Source organism: Nansenia antarctica, assembly GCF_963989245.1.
Source record: "Nansenia antarctica genome assembly, chromosome: 11".
Classification (NCBI taxonomy): domain Eukaryota; kingdom Metazoa; phylum Chordata; class Actinopteri; order Argentiniformes; family Microstomatidae; genus Nansenia; species Nansenia antarctica.
Window position 1 is genome coordinate 16,437,058 of NC_137681.1, and position 19,412 is coordinate 16,456,469.

Sequence of the window (19,412 nt, forward strand, 5' to 3'; positions counted from 1 at the left end):
ATATATATATATACAATGTATCAGTCGTATGACCTGGAACGAATGGAAATGAGGAGGGTTACTCCAGAGGGTTACAATGCATTGAAATAACACCAGGTCAGGTGTTTGCTGCTTATAGACACATAGGAATGTACCTTGTGAAGAGTTTGTTCCATGCGTGTGCCATAGCTTTTGGTACTTGTACTGGCAACAGGACTGTGGATCGTGTTGACCCAGTTCTTCTACGTCAATGCAGGGTTGTTTGACAACAAAACAGAATCCCAGGGGTGGATGTCAGTGCCATGCCTACTTTACTGACACCTACCTGTTCTACTTAAACTTTTGGATTATCACATTTTGTTTAATACAATTTTGCTGAATAGAAAGCAATCAGAACTGTCAATAAGCCTGTGAAACATGCTGTGGCCTAGTAATCTCACCTCCCTACATTAGATAACACACTTATACAGTAGATGTCCCTCCCTCCTTTCATAGTTCATACAGCCAAACAATGACTGGCATGATAGGTGGGAAATCTAAACACAATGGCGCATGATTTATAATGGGAGGTCCAATTGTGTCAAAGGTCTGTCTGTCATAGACAAACAATGCCGATTTTCAAAAAACTAGTTTTGGCAGGTTACCAAAGCCTTTAAGAATAACTAAATGGCTATGCAACCACTATCCAGCCAGCCACCAAGTCAGTTTAATTTAATGGCTTTTCATTTAGCTCTCAAAGTGGGTTGTCTTCAGCATTTCACCAATGTTTTTTTCTAAGAGCTCTTCCAAGTCCTATTTAGGTCAAGAATGAAGATAGTTTTATGTAAGGAAAGGTCAGAGATATAGTTTCTTGAATGTCTTTCAATGTACTCAAGTAAAGGATGTGCTACAAAACATAAGCTCAGTATTATCTATCCCCACATTTGTTGATTGATGAATGTTTACTAAATGTCTAGAGGACTTGCACTAACTGATAGAAGATAATGTATGCATCCACTAACATATGTAACATGGGTATGAATAGTACACTGAAATAACATATTGCATACCAAGTTATATGTTCAGCCCACATAACACTGTGACAGGTATCCTCGATGTATATGCTTATACATAATTACAGAGCCATCATAAGTGAAAATAGCCTCTTCCCTGTGTTGTTTACCTCTCAGTGATGCGTACTGAACATGAACTTCCTCATAAACAAAGCAGAGAGGGATTAGCAGACAAGGCCAGCCGACAGCTCTGCACTGGCCAAGTTGAAACCAAGGAAGGAGGGTGTGTGTACTTGTGTGCGTGAGTGTGTGTGTGTGTGTGTGTATGTGTGAGAGAGGAAGTACGCAAGCAGCAGATTTTAATTTTCTTAGTCATGTCTGTTTTCCGAACAATTTTTTGGTGATCACTTTCGCTTTAACCAGTTGGTGGTTAGAAAAGACGCTTACATGTACAACAGGAAATGATCTGCAAAGACAGCCTCTGCATGACCTGATTTCCTGAACTGTTGTCCTCACAATAGCAGATAAATATGGTGTTCACTGTGTGATTCAGTGTGAAAAATCGAGAGATTCAGCTCTCAAATCGGGTTGTCTTCAGCATTCCACCAACGTTTGTTTTCCAAGAGCTCTTCCAAACCCTAATTAGGTCAAGAATGAAGAGAGTTTTATGTAAAGAAAGGCTAGAGATGTTAGAGGTTAGAGAGGTTTCTTGAATGTCTTTCAATGTAAGTAAGTAAGTAAGTAACGTTTATTTATATAGCACACAATTTACAACGACAAGAGCCGCCCAAAGTGCTTAACAGATAAAATATAAAGAGAAAAACAAGATACAAGAGATAAAATACAGATTAAAGAAAACTGATAGAATAGAAAAATACACTAAAAGCAAGGTACAAATAAAAGTGCAAAGAGTGCAGTGTCTGGAAGGCAGGCTCACCTCAGGTCAAAGGCCAGGGAGAAAATATGTGTTTTGACTAGTTTTTTTAAAAGCCTCAATGCTCTCTGCGGCTCTGATGTGGAGCCTTTACTCAAGTAAAGGTTGTGTTGCAAAACTTAAGCTCAGTATTATCTATCCCCACATTTGTTTACATTTTACATTTACATTTTAGACATTTAGCAGATGCCTTTATCCAAAGCGACTTACAACAATAACTTGTCTAAGTAAGTGAATCATCTATACATCAGTCATCATATGAAAAACAAATCGATGCTAGGACCAATCTATGCAGTCACAATTATTTTTTAAATATATTTTTATTTTATTTTATTTTATTTTATTTACAGTAGATAAACTGTACAGGGGGGTAGTGAGGATGAAGAGGTTTTTAGGAGGGACCGTCATGATGAATGTTTACTGTCTAGAAGACCTGAACGAACTGATACAGGATAGTGTATACAGCAGCTCTATGTAACATGTGTTCTGGGTATAAATAGTACTGGATATACATATAAACAAGTTATATGTTCAGGCCACAGAATACGGTGACAGACATCCTTGATGCATAGGCTTACACGTATCATTACAGAGCCATCATAACATTCCCTTCTGTTACTGATGACAGAGTGAAACTAACCTCTCCCCTGTGTTGCTTACCTCTCTGTCAGTGAACATGAACTTCCTCATAAACCAAACAAAGCAGAGAGGTCAAGGTCAGTCGGCAGGACAACAGCCTCTGCACCGGCCAGGTTGAGAACCAAGGAAGGAGGGTATGTGAGTGTGTGCCTGTGTGCGTGCCTGCATGCGTGTGTGTGTGTGTGTGTGTGTGTGTGTGTGTATGTGTGTGTGAGAGGAAGCACGCAAGCAGCAGATTTTATTTTTGAATTTCATCAAAATGTTCTTAGTCATTTTCCATTGAATTCCTGGTGATCACTTTCGCTTTATTTTTTTAAACTAATAAATAGCTTTAAATAAATAGCTTTAACTAGCTGGTGGTTAGAACAGACGTGTCAGTGTATAATAGGAAACAGCATGACTTGACTGAATTCTTGTCCCCACAATACCAGATGAATATGGTATTCACTGTGTGATTCTCAGTGTGTGTGTGTGTGTGTGTGTGTGTGTGTGTGTGTGTGTGTGTGTGTGTGTGTGTGTGTGAGAGAGAGAGAGAGGAGAGTGCAGGGAAGGACAGCCATTAAGGGCTGAGTCTGAGAGCATTTCCTGCTTTGCCCTGGGGCCTGCACAGCACTGAAAGGGATGGGTGTAAGTGTGTTTGTGTGTTTGAATGTGTATGTGCATGTCTGCATGTGTGTGTGTGTGTGTGTGTGTGTGTGTGTGAGTGTGTGTGCGTGTGCGTGTGCGTGTGCGTGTGCGTGTCTGTGTCTGTGTCTGTGTGTGTGTGTGTGTGTGTGTGTGTGCATCCATGCGTGCATGAGTCTGTGTGTGTGTGTGTGTGTGTGTGTGTGTGTGTGTGTGTGTGCTGTGCTTCATTTGGCACTGTGGCTCTATCTAATGAGACTGAGCTGTAGAGACAATGATAGAGACTGAAATGGGCTCAAAGAGAGTGATGGATGCGGGGTGACAGATATGGCTCGGAAACATTCCCATTTTAAAAGGATGCATCCAGGGGTGGACCAATGACTTGCTATTTTCAACCCCATTCACTCAAAGCCTCCAAATGAATGGTTGTCAAGACATGCCTCAATTAATGAAATAATATTCTGTTGTTCAAGTATACAACATTTTAATCCCACTCTTTTGCCTCTGTGACTGATTTTTCACAGGTTTTGAACCTGGGTCTCCTGCACATCACAACCTTGCCTTAACCCACCAAGCTAAACCCAAGACCATACTTTGGGGAGACTTTGCACGTCTTCTGGTCTCAGGCAAGACGACCAACTCCTATACACCATTATGAACTATATCAGAGTCAATCACATGTTAGTTTGGTTTATGCAGTGTGTCAGTTATAACGAGGTATAGATTTCATGCAGTCAGATGACAGTTTGGCAGACCGATCCTTTAGGCTCCTGGTGCCAGAGAGCCCTCTATACACTGTGATAGTGTATAGATAGTGCCTCTATGCACTGTGGGTCTGCTGTGAGCAGGGAAAATTAGTGGAGGCTCGAGCTAGAAATCGGAGGATGTAATGCCTGGCAAGTGTTTACGTTCCACGTTCTGTTGTGCCTTGTTTCTTTTGTGTTTCCTTCTGTGTCTCCTCCTCTCACTCATTCGACGCAGGTGTCCGTCCGACGATTGGCCGGTCATTATGTTCATCCTCATTTGCGCACCTGCTCCGGACCAATCAGCCGTTTGTCCGCCTATTTAAAAGCCCTCCTCCTGTCCTCTGTTCAGGAGCCATTGTTTGTGCTTTGTTTGATGTTATGTTCAAAGTCCTGTGGCCGAGCCATGTGTTTAATTTTGTTATTCGTAAGCTCATGTTGAAACCTGTACACGGTATAGGGTTTTTGTTTGTATTTTACTATGCGCAGGTGTAACGATGGTCAAACAGCCAAACTTCTTTCATTTAATTCGTTTATTTGACCTGCAGAGAAGACATATAGAACACAATTCTTCTCTGGTCTGCTTGTGAATCCATTAAGCTGGCGGCCATTTTCCTCGGTCCACCGTCTATGTACATTTCACATCAGGACAGTTTGTTCACAGAAAGAACACAAACTTCCCTCAAACATTACAAATAACAATTACAAACAACATGTGGAGCGACATACCTGCAGAGAAGACATATAGAACACAATTCTTCTCTGGTCTGCTTGTGAATCTGCACGTTCAAAACAACATACAATAAATGTTCTGTTTCACATCATCACAATACATCACAATACATGTAAAAACAAACAGCACAGTACTACACCAACATTTTCACCCTACATTACAAGATTCTCCATACAAACAACAAAACACGAGGAGCGTTTTACATGCGCACATACCCATTAAGCTGGCGGCCATTTTCTGACGCACCACCGCAAGTACGGCAACAAGAGAAGGACAAACGAACGTGCAGACCTGCAGTACACCCAAACTCCAAAGGGGGGCTCCAACAACAACCAGGGCTGCTCAAAGCACGGCGAAACTCATCTACATTCACCACAGCTAAACATACATTCCCAACTCTGTTACACCCACCTCCCCTGAATTTCGCCAACCTTGAGCAGCAACTATACATTTAAATACTACTTTTTACTTTTTACACTATTACATAGGGCCGCCAAAGGACAGGACAGCCAACTTGAAAAGTATCCTATAAGGATGAAGTGGAAAGAGAGGTAAACTACCTCTCCAACCAACTACTGGCGGTAGGATGCGTTCTACACCCCACAAGACCCTATTTTCACTGTGTATTACTAGCCTTCAAGAGGCCACAACCTCTTATGAAACAATCAGAATAACGAACAAACCTATATGTCATAGGATGTCAGTGTGCACAGTGTATACATGCACTGAACTGAGCTTCGGCTTATCTAACTGTGGGAAGCCTGGAACACTGACCTGCAAACAGCTCGAATGTTTGACTTAGTGTCTTGGATAATGTCTTGTCCTGACATAGTATAAATCAATCTGTCAACTGGTTTGATAAGGCGACCAAACTTGGACTTGACCTGTGTGACTGTACTAGGATGTTCACACTGTGTGACAGAAGCTAAAGTGTCAGTACGCTGTGTGTCACTAGCATCATCTGTCTGATTTGTGTTACCAGAAACATCAGTACAATCATCAGCGCTAACCACAAATCTAGAATCAGAGTTAATGGACTGATCTACCATTTGCTCCTCAGCCATCTGCTCGGGAACCCTCTGAGGGGCAAACGAGACTGAAGACACTACAGTGTTAGTAGCCTCTGTCCGTGAGTGGTCAGGGAATGGTAACTGGGTGACCCACTCCAGGGTTCTTCCCTTGGGATCCTTGGGCTCTGGAACAGTCAAGGGAACATCCCTCTCCCGAACAGCTCTTCCCCCATACTCCATGTCTTCAACCTCCCCTCCCTCACTCCCAGGACAGGAATCCACTCTCTCCGACTCGAACGCGGTTCCTCTACTCACTTCCCCAGGCAAGGAATCCTGTTCCACTTCCGATACGGACATGTCACTTGGCTCATTTGATGTATGAACAGCAGACAGGGATGAAACTGGGTCAGAGATCACACTCGTATCATACACCGGCAGAAAGTTCACCAACAACAATAGATTACGGTGGACTACCTTCTCTCGTCCAGTGACAGTGTCTTGTATCCTATATGTGTGAGTCTCAGAGTTCCTATCCACCACAGTGTATACAGTAGACTCCCAACGATCAGCCACCTTTCTCTTTCCTCTCTCTCTCTTGTTCGCCAACAGCACACGGTCTCCGACGTCAATGGTGGGCCCTTTTACTCGTCTGTTGTAGAGCTCTGTGTGACGGTGCTGTTCTTTTATGACATGTTCCTGGGCTATGACCATAGCTTCTCTCAGATCCTTCGTGAGAGACATCACATACTTGTCGTAGCTGACCACAGCTGGATCATTCAGGACTGTCCGGAAGAGTATATCGACAGGGAGACGAGGAGTACGCCCAAACATCAGATAGAAAGGTGCATAGCCAGTTGACTCATGCGCTGTGCTATTGTACATGAACGTCAGAGTTTGCAAACGCCTCGGCCAGTTGATTTTTGCCTCTGGTTCAAGCGCTCGGATCATGTTACCGAGAGTTCTATTGAAACGTTCCACACTACCGTTACCCATCGGGTGATACGGGGTTGTGTGCGACTTTCTGACACCGGAGACTCTGAGCAGCTCACTCACTAGTTGACTCTCGAAGCTAGCTCCCTGGTCGCTGTGGATACGTTCTGGGAACCCAAAGACGCAGAAGAACTTGTCCCATAGAACTCTCGCCACCTGTTTGGCTGACTGATCTTTGCAGGGGAATGCCTGGGCCATTCTTGTAAAATGGTCAGTAACAACTAACACATCAACTGACTTGTTCCTTGAGTCCTCCGCTGACCAGAAATCAATGCAAACCAGCTGAAGTGGCCTGGTTGATGTGATACTCTGCAAAGGCGCCCTCGCAGCAGGTTCAACAGTCTTACTGACAATACACCGCTGGCAGTTACGGACGTAGTCTCTTACGTCTCTGTCGAGGTTGAGCCAGAAGAACCTCTGTCTGGCCAAGCCAAGACTCCTGAACTGACCTTGATGGCCGGCATGGTCATGAACACCTCTCAGAACTTCAACTTTCTTAGACTCAGGAACCACATACTGGCGGCGTTTCGACTTCACGACTTGATCCCTCGAGACTCTGTAGAGTATCCCATTGCTCACAACAAGTTTCTCCCAGTGCTTCAGGTACCTCATGACTGTGACTGATTCCTTATCTCTCTCTCTCCTGGAGGGTCTCCGATGTCTCTCCACATAGTACAAGACTCGAGAGAGAGTTCTGTCTCTGAGCTGTTCATCCCGGAGTTCCTTCTCACTGTAAGCAGGAAGTGAGTCCTGACCACCTGGGACTAACTGAGGCAAATGGTGCAAGACTGCTACAGCACGCGTTCTTGCTCCGACCTCCCACAGATCGTCATATGACTGTAGAACAACAGACACTTCATCCATCTCCATAGACTGAGCGTGGACATGCAGAGGTGATGGGACACTTTGAGCGTAACTCTCTACCTGGCGTGGAGTGTCACCACTATCATTGGACGACCGGAAGGCGTCCTGTACAGAAGCACTCGACACATCCTGGACTTCGGAGAGGAGATTCTTGTAGGGCTCTTCAAGTAATCTGTGACTGACTCTCTGCTTGACGAAAGGCACACGACTCAAGGCATCAGCGACAACATTCTGTGGGCCTGGCACGTACTTGATGTCGAAGTTATAGCTCGCTAACTTAGCCACCCATCGTTGCTCGCAGCAGTCCAGCTTGGGCTTCGTCATGATATGAGTCAATGGATTATTGTCCGTCCAAACAGTGAAATCATGCCCCTTCAACCAATGGCTGAACTTGTCACAGACACTCCACTTCAAGGCTAGGAATTCCAACCGATGGGCTGGGTAATTTCTCTGAGACAGAGAGAGGGACTTGCTGGCGAATGCGATTGGCCTCGCTCGGTCTTCACCCTCTTGGATCTGCGACAGGACAGCACCGATGCCATCAAGGGACGCGTCCGTTGACAGCATGAAGGGACGGCTGAAATCAGGGTGAGCCAGGACAGCCGTCTCAACCAGCGCCGTTTTCAGCTTCTGGAAAGCCTGCTCCGTTTCGGGGGTCCAGTCAGTAACCTTCAACTTCCTGCTTTGTGACCTTTGTTTGGACTGTTTCACCTTCCCTTTTCTCTTCTGGCCCGTCAACAGAGAGAAGAGAGGCTTTGCAATAGCGGAGAAGCTAGGCACAAAGTGCTGGTAATAATTGATCATCCCCAAGAAAGATCTGATTCGTTTCTGTGAGGGGGTTACACCGTCCGCTTCCATCAGGTCAGCACTTGTCATCTTTGCGATGCTCTCAACTTTGCTGGGATCAGTCAACACACCGTTGTCATTAATTATGTGGCCGAGGAATTTGACGGATTTCCGGAGAAAAAAACACTTCTTGGGGGCCAATTTCAGGTTATGACCACGCAGTCTACTGAACACCATCTCCAAGCGTTCCAGAGCTGTCCTCTCATCAGGGGCGTACACCAATAAATCATCCAGATAAACCAGTAAGCTCAGATAGTTCTGGTCTCCGAAAATGCTAGTCATCATACGCATGAAGCTCCCAGGACTATTACAGAGGCCCTGCGGGAGGCGATTATACTCATACAAGCCCATAGGTGTTGTAAAGGCAGAGTACTTTCTGTCATCCTCGTGTAGTGGCATGTTATAAAACCCTGAGGTTAGATCCATAGTACTAAACAAGGAGTTACCTCCAAGTGCAGCTAAGCAGTCGGCCTGGTGAGGGAGAGGGTGAGCATCCTTCAGGGTCCTCTTGTTCAGCCAGCGAAAGTCTGTACAGATACGGAGATCTCCGTTCTTTTTCCATACAAGAACCAACGGAGATGCATATTCACTGGTTGACTTCCTGATTATATCTTTCTCCTCCATCTCACTCAGTACTTGGCGCAACTTCTGATACTGACTGGGGGGCACTCGTCTGAATGGGAGCCGGAATGGCCTGTGATCTGAGAGGTGAATGCGATGTATGAAGCCCTTTGCCTCTCCACAATCCAGGTGATGGCGTGAGAAGATGTCCTTGTAGCGTACAACCAGGTCAGCCATCTTGCTTCTACACTGTTCAGACACGTCACAGGAGTGTATGTCGAGCCCACTCAATCCCATGTACTTCAGTTCCTCATCAACAGTGCGGGCCGCATTTTCACTGGACGGGGTTACTTGACAGCAACTGAGTAGTGGGACCTCAGCAGGTCCGGTCTCATCCATGTCCTCGAGCGCAATGCAGGAGAAGACGTCGGCCAATTTAGCATTGCGTCTTACCAAGACGGGCCTGTCGGACGAGTTGATCAGCTTCAATGGAACCCATCCGTCTCCCCACAAAGGAGTAACAACTCTGGCCACCAGAACCCCTCTTGGAGCTGAGCGACACGATGTGGGCTCTGTCATCACAGCGCTACCAGGAGACACAATAGTGGACTTGGGTAGCTTGCCCCACATCAGGTACTCCCGACCAGGCTCAAGACACACGGCTGAGTTGCACCTGACTGTGCCTATCTTGTCAGGTATGACGTCACCTCGCCAACGGTTCAGACCAGCGAGCATCGAGAGAAACTGTTCAGATTCTGGATCGCCAGCAGGACAGGGCGTAGACACAGCCTTCCAGTAGCCATCACATTGCTTATACTGCCGGAGGATATATTTAATAACATTGGTGCCTAGTATCAACTCATCATGCTGGCCTTCAACTACCAGAGTGGGAACCATAATCCTACAGCCATACACCTCCATTTCCACGTTGAAAGCTGACTCAGGCTTGACACGGCGACCACCACAGCCAACAAGCACCACATTTGAACTGAACTGGTTATGCTCTGTAGCAACTCCAACCTCTCTAAGCTTTCCCTCTGCCGTCTTACTCATTGTACAAGCCATAGACCCACTGTCTAGCATAGCATTTAGAGTCACTGTATTACCAACTGTCACAGGTGTGTAGAAAAGGCTGTCACTACCACTAATTGTATGCGTATTCTGATAAACAATATCTTCAGAGTTATCACTTGAGCTTTTGAGAGCTATATACACTGTCTCAGCACTAGATTCGTCCTCACAATGGGAGTTTACTTGGCGACCTATATTTTCTCCCTCTGAATACAGGCCACCTAGTTTCCCTGAGGCTGAGGTGCTCGGGACGACCTGGTGGGACACTCAACTTTTGTGTGACCTGGGGCTAAACAGACAAAGCACAGCCTCTCTGACATGCAGTGTGAGATGGTAGTGTGTCTACTGTCATCACAGACTCGGCAGGCCTTCTCACGGGCGCCACCCTGGTATCTTCCGCCACGAGGAGCACTGTCACGCTGCTGCACTTTCCCCATCATCTGCTCCAGACTCTCCATAATGCGAGCAAGAATCCTGTCTTCAGATTGCTGAGTGTTCTGGGCCACAGCAGTCGCGGAGGAGGGGCACGGAAGCTGGCCTAAAGCATGGTCCTGGGAAGGAATGAGGGTAGAAGGCGGACACTGTGTGTGGTACACTGGACTATGGGCAGGAGCAGGGGGGTACTGGGTGGAACACTGCTCAGACACAGACTGAATCGAAGGCTCTGGATGAGACTGCACAGTGTGGAGGGCGGTGGCATGGCTCTTCAATGGCACAGAACTACCGGTCCTGCCAGAGGCTCTCAGCTCTCTCTGATAATTATCAATCTTCAACTGTATGTCTCGTGAGCTCCACTCCTCAATAGCCTTGCATTCCAGAATACGGGATAGTCCAGAGTCCGGGCAATGCCTGACAAACATCCGTGCTACCTCTTCACCCACGTTCTCCATCCTCCTACCTTGTCTGCGAAGGCCCTCACCAGCTACATCAGCTGCTTTGTTGATCCTCAACCAGTAGTCTACAGGGTTCTCATTGGGTCTGGGTAGAGTGGCATAGAAATCTGACAACGGGAGGCATGATGACACATCACTGAAGTACTTGAGAAGGATATCATAGATGAGATCAGGGTTCTGCTTCACATCAAGTGTCTGATCGCTTCGCAAACCAACCCTCACAACATCCTTTGCCTTACCCATCAGCCTTGCCAGTATCTCCTCAGCCTGTTCATGCATTGGACATTTCTGCTTTCTCAGATAAGCTTTAGACATGTCAATCCAGTCCTGGACTGAACACTTATCAGAACTATCACCTCGGAACATTGGTGGTTCCCTGTCTGATGTTACATTCACAGTAACGCACGGAACCTCCTGTCTAACAACATTAGGATCAGTTACAGGATCTGGAGGCGATGTGCAGTTGAGGTGTGCACTGCTCATACTACTTGAGTAAACTACACCAGCTGAAATTAACTTGGTTACAATGGACTCGCCAATCTGAGCACCTAGCTGACCCATCATGTCTGAAAGGTGATGAAGAGCTTCAGTGTCATTAACACTGGGTGTGGATGTGGGAGGAGCCTCCCCTGTAAACTGTCCGACAGCAGCACAACCTGGGTCCTGACCTGACCCTGTGCCTCTACCACTGTCAGTAAACAACTGGGAACACCCCACCTCCCTACTATTGACAGCACTGTCAATGTCGATGTCACTGTCAATGTCTATGACAGCACTGTCTGCTCTGCTCTGACATGCCCCCCATGCACCCCTCCCCATAGGCAACACTGGACTGGCAAAAATCTCATCATTAAAACCTGGCCTCTGAGCCATAGTGGTACAGACTTGCGTTGTGTAATATTACTGAATGAAAAAAATAATAATAATAATAATGTTTAAAAAAAAATATAAAGTTACAGCAGGACATAAAAACCAAAACAATCAAAGCACTTTTTAAACTGATATAATCACAGACCTCAGACTGAATGACCATTTACTATAATACTCTGACCACACTTGATCTATCACACTAAGACCTGGCATCCACGCAGCATCCACGGAGATCGGCGTTCAGCTGATCTTGAGATCGACGTGTCACGGCACCAGTGTAACGATGGTCAAACAGCCAAACTTCTTTCATTTAATTCGTTTATTTGACCTGCAGAGAAGACATATAGAACACAATTCTTCTCTGGTCTGCTTGTGAATCCATTAAGCTGGCGGCCATTTTCCTCGGTCCACCGTCTATGTACATTTCACATCAGGACAGTTTGTTCACAGAAAGAACACAAACTTCCCTCAAACATTACAAATAACAATTACAAACAACATGTGGAGCGACATACCTGCAGAGAAGACATATAGAACACAATTCTTCTCTGGTCTGCTTGTGAATCTGCACGTTCAAAACAACATACAATAAATGTTCTGTTTCACATCATCACAATACATCACAATACATGTAAAAACAAACAGCACAGTACTACACCAACATTTTCACCCTACATTACAAGATTCTCCATACAAACAACAAAACACGAGGAGCGTTTTACATGCGCACATACCCATTAAGCTGGCGGCCATTTTCTGACGCACCACCGCAAGTACGGCAACAAGAGAAGGACAAACGAACGTGCAGACCTGCAGTACACCCAAACTCCAAAGGGGGGCTCCAACAACAACCAGGGCTGCTCAAAGCACGGCGAAACTCATCTACATTCACCACAGCTAAACATACATTCCCAACTCTGTTACACCGGCCCAGAGGGGATAGGTAAGATGCCCATGGGTCTACATAACATCAGGTAGAGACATGTTGTTATACACGTTAGGTTAGGAACGGATGCCAACCGCTTTCCTATGTATTTTAGAGCTGGTATGGTTAGGTAGCTAGGTCTTAGTTTATTTGGCACCATTCAGCGTCCACTTGGTTTCCTTGTGGCATTCTTTTTGTTCTTTCATTCTTTCTTTCATTTTAGTTCCAGCTTTGCAGCATTTTTGTTTGGTACCGCACCCGCACCCCGCAGCATCGCTGCAATGTGTTAGGCCCTGGTTCCCTAGACCGAAGGGTCCTAACAGCAGGGAATAGGGATTGGTATCACATCACATAACACATGTTTGATACCATTACTCATTCTATTGGGGCATATTTTCCTAATCAGTCTTCTAATCAGCTTTTATTCACCGTCGGTGACAGATGGCCTATTAATGATGGGTGTGGATTTGGTTTGTTTGGTTAGTTCTCTAGCTGCACCTGTCCTTTGAGACAACGATTTTTGAACCAAGTCCAACCAGGAAATGGTTTTCAAACTCCCATCTAGCCATGGGCATATAACAAACATGTTTTGGTTCAGAGTGGTTCTTTGAAGGAATGTCATGGTCTTCTGAGAATGCCGAAGTTAAATTCAATAAGCAAAGGAAGTTGATGTGTTCATTCTATTGTTGTTTAACTTTCTTGAGACATGTCATAACGGGCGGTGTTGTGTGTGCGCGTGCTTGCATGCATGTGTGTTTACTCACTGTGACACAAGGTGCAGCCCTCACATATGACCAACCCAGCGATAGCAACTTTGGATGAGTGGGATGGTAAATGTTTGGTTTCATAATGTACATACTCATGAGTAGACATGGTGCTGTCACCATCCAAATGGTTTACATAACTGTTATAAATAAGCCCCGGGCTTCTGCACTCTGCTCTCTCTCTCTCTCTCTCTCTCTCTCTCTCTCTCTCTCTCTCTCTCTCTCTCTCTCTCTCTCTCTCTCTCTCTCTCTCTCTCTCTCTCTCTCTCTCTCTCTCTCTCTCTCTCTCTCTCTCTCTCTCTCTCTCTCTCTCTCTCTCTCTCGCCATTGGGTTTGAAGATTAAAACGTCAATCAGTTTCTGATTATATCACCCACCAATGAACCAGATGTGAGAATGACATTACACTGAGCTTCTTAGATTTATTTGATTTATTAGGTCAAAGCTTGAATGTGTGTGTGTGCGTGCAAGCCCGTATACAGTACGCCCAACCATCCACGAACCCAAAGCGCATACCAAGGAAATGAATTCGAGCCACAACGCAATAACCTCTTCCTCCACAAACAATAACATTACACAATATTGTGACATGAATTCCCCGAACCTGATGGATACACACTTGACTCAAGTGAGATTATGAGTTGAGTTGGGGAATGTGGACATCTTACCTCTGTCAATGACTGGAAAAGATTAATCATTTCAGGGTGTACATTGAACTTACAGTAATTACAAATGGGCCATTTATTTTTAATGATTTCAATGATTTCTTAAATCGTCCATTTTGTCCATTTTGTCCTTGAAAGTGCTGCATTTTGTAATTGAAATTTCAAATAATTTCTTTGAATAACTGAAGTGAAATTGAATCGACCCCAATCTAGCAGGCTTGACCCCTCCCTTGATCCCTGGGAAGCTTGCACACCTTACCCCTGCCAGAGACTGTAAACACCCAACCCTTGTGTCCAGTGGGGGGTCCAGTCCAGTCTGATACACTGGGCGCATGGACATGCTGTCACCCAACAACTTTGGCGGGGCTGTCCGTGGGAATGTGGCCAGTACTCACTCTACAGCTCGTGGCCAGTGCTGATTCTAAACATAGAGTCAGGGTGGATAGAAATATGAGTTGGCAACTGACTATACTGTAACCTTACAAATATAGACAGTACAGTGTAAAAGTGCAGTAAGCTCTTTTATGGCGGGACTTTATTTTATTTTATTTATTTGTTTGTTTTTTAACATGGTAATGGAGGCTAGCCATGTCATGGCTCCAATACAGTACAATACATGGGACTGGTGGAGATAGAAAGAGCTGAATGTAATGTACGGAATGGAATAAGGAGTCGTATCAATAATTGTCCTCTGATTTCTACCTCCACCAGCCTCCACTGGTACAATACCTTGGCTAACATCTCATGTTGTGGTGCAATAACTCAACCTTTTCAATAGCACATCAAGTGCCTCAAACATTGTTTGGCAATGCAGAGTTGTGTGTGTTACATAATCCTCTTCCCGTAAATCCAAAATGTCACCTCATTTGATGTTGAAGTGGCTCATGCGAGGTGCATACCTTACCAGTACGATATGTGCACTGCTATAGTAAGTCTGTAAGCCTCTCACCCCCTCCCTGTCAATGCCACTAGCCAAGATGTCATTTAGAAGTGAATTTATCACACTACTTTCATATCAAGGTCCATAACTTTTTTTTTTTATCAAATGGATGACCTTCTCGCATCAAGTACTGAACTGCCCTTTCACAGCCTTAAGGGTATTTCAGTCCTCATCACATATTTGCTCTAGCATGTAAACAACTTGTCCTATGATATTTTTGGTGCCCTGGGCAGACTCTGAGGTATTTCACTTTGTTTCATTTTGAAGCATTTCATATGAGAAGAGACTTGAGGCACCAGTGCTCATGACATTATGCACGCACGCACGCACGCGCACACACACACACACACACACACACATGGAACAGAGAAGGACCATAACCTCTATAGAGTATGTTACAGCTTACCCTGACCTTTACCTCCACAGACCAATGGCAATGGGTCACATACCTATATACGGTAAGTAGAGCTGAGAGCTACGTGCGACTCTGTGTGTAGTCATTTCTCTTTCAGAAGAGGCCTCAGACACTCCCTCCCTCCGGTACTGTTATGGGAGCTGTGAATAGGAGTGAGCGGGGTGCATTCCCTTACAGCCACACTGATTGGCTGAAACAGACAGAACCAGGCCACTGCAGATCACTCTGGGCTGCTAGAGCCAGACAAAGAGACACAGCCAGTTAAGAGCCACAGGCTGAAGCCTGTAGCCAGACCTCACATAACAATCAATGTGGGGCGGAACTTTGGAGAAAGAGGGCAAAACATACTCACATCCAAACATGTCTACAGTATATACAGTAAGTGCTGGATACAAAGAGGTAGGTACGTGACAACAAAGCATATACAATCCACTAACTGGAAGAATGAGTTTTAAAAAAACAAACAATTGTAAACACAAAATTAGACATAAAGCACAATTATTGAAACTGACACTCAGAGAGCAAAACCTCAGCTCAAGTCTCCAGAACTCTAAACACATTTTCAGCTTTGCTCCCAATTTGCAATTCAACATGACAGTTTTTGCAACACGCTGCTCAGGGTTCTCTACTTAAGACTGTCTAATCTGACAGAAAGTCACTTGTTTGTCATTTCAAAACACTGCCAATCAAAATGCTACACCGGAAATCGGAAAAGAAAACCCGCAGGTGAGTACCTTTTTACAACAACAATGGAATGCAACAGCACGCAGCGAGAGGAAGAGGTAGATTGAGGGAGAGAGTGAGACGTAGGGGTAGAGCTGGAAGGGGAGAGAGTGAGACGTAGGGGTAGAGCTGGAAGGGGAGAGAGTGAGACGTAGGGGTCGAGAGTGAGACGTAGGGGTAGAGCTGGAAGGGGAGAGGACGAGGACAAAGAAGTGGACAAGGAAGAAGATGACTCTGATGAAGTCCAGACAACGCTAGTTGACCATGTTACAAACCATGGGTTGACAATGAGAGAGGTGGACTTGAGCCGATCTAAGCAATTACACTCTTTATCTTATGAGAAAGTTTGGTTTGTCATGGGAGATGTATTCATGCTGACTCCGAAAAGAAATGCATGATCTGACAGCTTCTGAAACAATTACATGATACCGCCTGACATATAACGAACTGACAAAGGTTTGACCGATAGTAATACATTACAAATATGTTTATACACTTGTTTAATATACCACAACAATGAAGCCATACATTAATCCCAGACTAACAGATTAACAGTTCAGTTCAAGTACTTTTTTAGTACAGTACATTTTCTCCAGACTGCATGGAATTTGTCTCACTCAAAGAACACTCTGTACAAACTACAAACACTTATTTTGTTCCTGAACAGTTTATTATTACCTCAAGGCATGTATGGATGGGCTCACTTTTCACTCCCCCTTCCCAGGGCAGGCTATAGGCTGGAGGAGCCTGAATGCTGAGCCAAAACTATGCAGCAGAGCTGAACAAAATGTCCATGGTCATGAGTTAAAGAAAATATGGAACATTTGAAAGGGGAGGTTATTAAAGGCAACTGGTAAAGTAGCAGGGAATGGAAACGAAAATGGCATACTGTTCGCCTGATAATAGTACACTATTCAGGGTACACATTTTGGACAGTTTAATGTTTGGAGAGGGGTCAGCAGACTTCAGACGTGATCTGATCACTCTCTGACTGGGAGCATCAGCGTTCTAAAATTAATCGCCAATTTGTTTGGCAAAGGTTGTGCAGCGTGGTAGATTAGCCAAATTGTGCCAGTAAGTGAGGTACACTGGGTCCACACTGCGTCCTACCAGGTACACTGGGTCCACATCGATAGAGAACACCCATGTATTGTTCTGTATAAGGTCCACACAGTGTATGTCTGGGCCTCTCTGCAAACTTGAATGACTGATAACTGACCGTTTATGGCTCAAGGAACGTGTACACACACACACACCCACACACACACACACAATAGGGCACCTGTTTAAACAGCCCTCCCTCATCACAGCTCCTCTGCTGTGGCAACACAAACCATCCCCTCCTGTCCATCAACCCGGCCTGGCCAACCTCCCAGTCATTCTTAATAGGGAGACAACTGGCTGTTCTCCAGTTGCCGGTCAAACGTGAACACAGTGTAATGTCGCACCTCCAATCGGCCAGTTAGCCTTTCAAATGGGGCCGAGAGAGGAGGCACGAAGCCAAGCTGGCCGTGTGATTGTCAGAAAGGTCAGGTTGATTACTGGGGGACCTGCTCTTCTGATCCATCATTCAACAGCTGCCTCAACTATAACTCTCGGAGTCTCTGTCTGTGTCTTATCGCTCACATCATGTGAGTAGAGGTCAGGCTGGTCTGCTGTCAGATAGCTGTTCAGATAGCAGTCTACTCCAGGTGAGGTGACGTAGAAATCGGAGGATGGGCTCATTGTAATGGTGTCATACACTCGCCATTCCTCATTCCATTCCAAGCATTACAATTAGCCCATCCTCCAATTTCTACCTCTACCAGCCTCCACCGGTTCACTCAGATGGCTATAGTAGTAGTATGGCCCTGTTATATCTGCCTGTTAAACTGTAATATCCTAAAATCCTTCTTCCCCCTCCTTCTTTCCTTGGAGTTATCAGTGATCCAACATGAGTTCCAGCCTGAGTTTATCAAGTTGTGTCATATAAGTGAATACTCAAGGAAGGAAATGAGGAAGGATGGAAGCAATTTCAGTGTATGTGAACAAGACATTGTTTTCTCAGAGCCGTCTCCCAAAGGTGCCTGTTGCAGCTACAGCCCAAATGTTTGTAGGGTTTTAATAGAAGGGCCAGTTTATTATTTTATACCAGTTATTTCAGCTGGGACCCTCCTCCCGTTTGGAGAGTGGTTTAGACTTTTACAAGCTTGGCTACTGCCAGACGCTTTCCCCATTAAAAAAATAGCTCATCGTAGTATAGAGCAGTTAGTTACTGTTTGGCAAAAAGCTGTTCTTGTGAATCTAAATGTGTTTACTTTAGTCATGGAAGTTCAGCTACGCTAACTGGACATTTGTGGCATCATGAAAATACAGTGATGACACATCATTATCTTTGCATTGTACTACCTACATACAAACAATCATCATAGTTGAGATGACATAGTTCACCATCAAGGAGAATCATAGATGGCTGACAAGCACAGTAGAGAGTCCTCTCCCTGAGGGCCCAATCCTCTGAGTAAGGAGAACCATTAGCACAATTAGTTTGGAAACCTTGATACCACGTCACCAGACACACTTACATAAGAAACAGGTAAACAAAGAACTTTCTTTATTATCAAGATGACTTTCCAATAATCATACATACATACATACATACATACATACATACATACATACATACATACAGTACATTACATGTTGACACCCTGAGAGTGAACTATGAACTATACATTACAACACAAGCAGTGACGCTTTACTGTACTTTATAGCAGGTCAACTTTACAACATCACTGACACCAGGGGAGGCTTTTGGTGGTAGAAATCGGAGGACGGGCTCATTTTAATGCATGGAATGGAATGAGGAATGATATCAAACATGTGTGTTTTTCTCATTCTGCTCCACGCATCACAATGAGCCTGTCCTCCGATTTCTATGTCCACCAGCCTCCACTGGTTGTTACCACAGGCGTACAGTACAGTATTAGCCTGGTCACAGAGCTGTATGTGCTTTAACTGCTATGACTATCACTGTCATATTTAGCTTATATATGCATTACAATGAACCCATCCTCCGATTTCTACCTGCACCAGCCTCCCCTGACTAACACACTTTCTTGGTCCCCCCACCACTCTAACCTGCAGATGAGTGAGGTCTGCAGACAGATATACCATCTTCTTAATGTACAGTACAGTACAGTAGAAACGGTACTAGCCTGGTCCTAGATCTCTATAAGCTAAACATGACAAT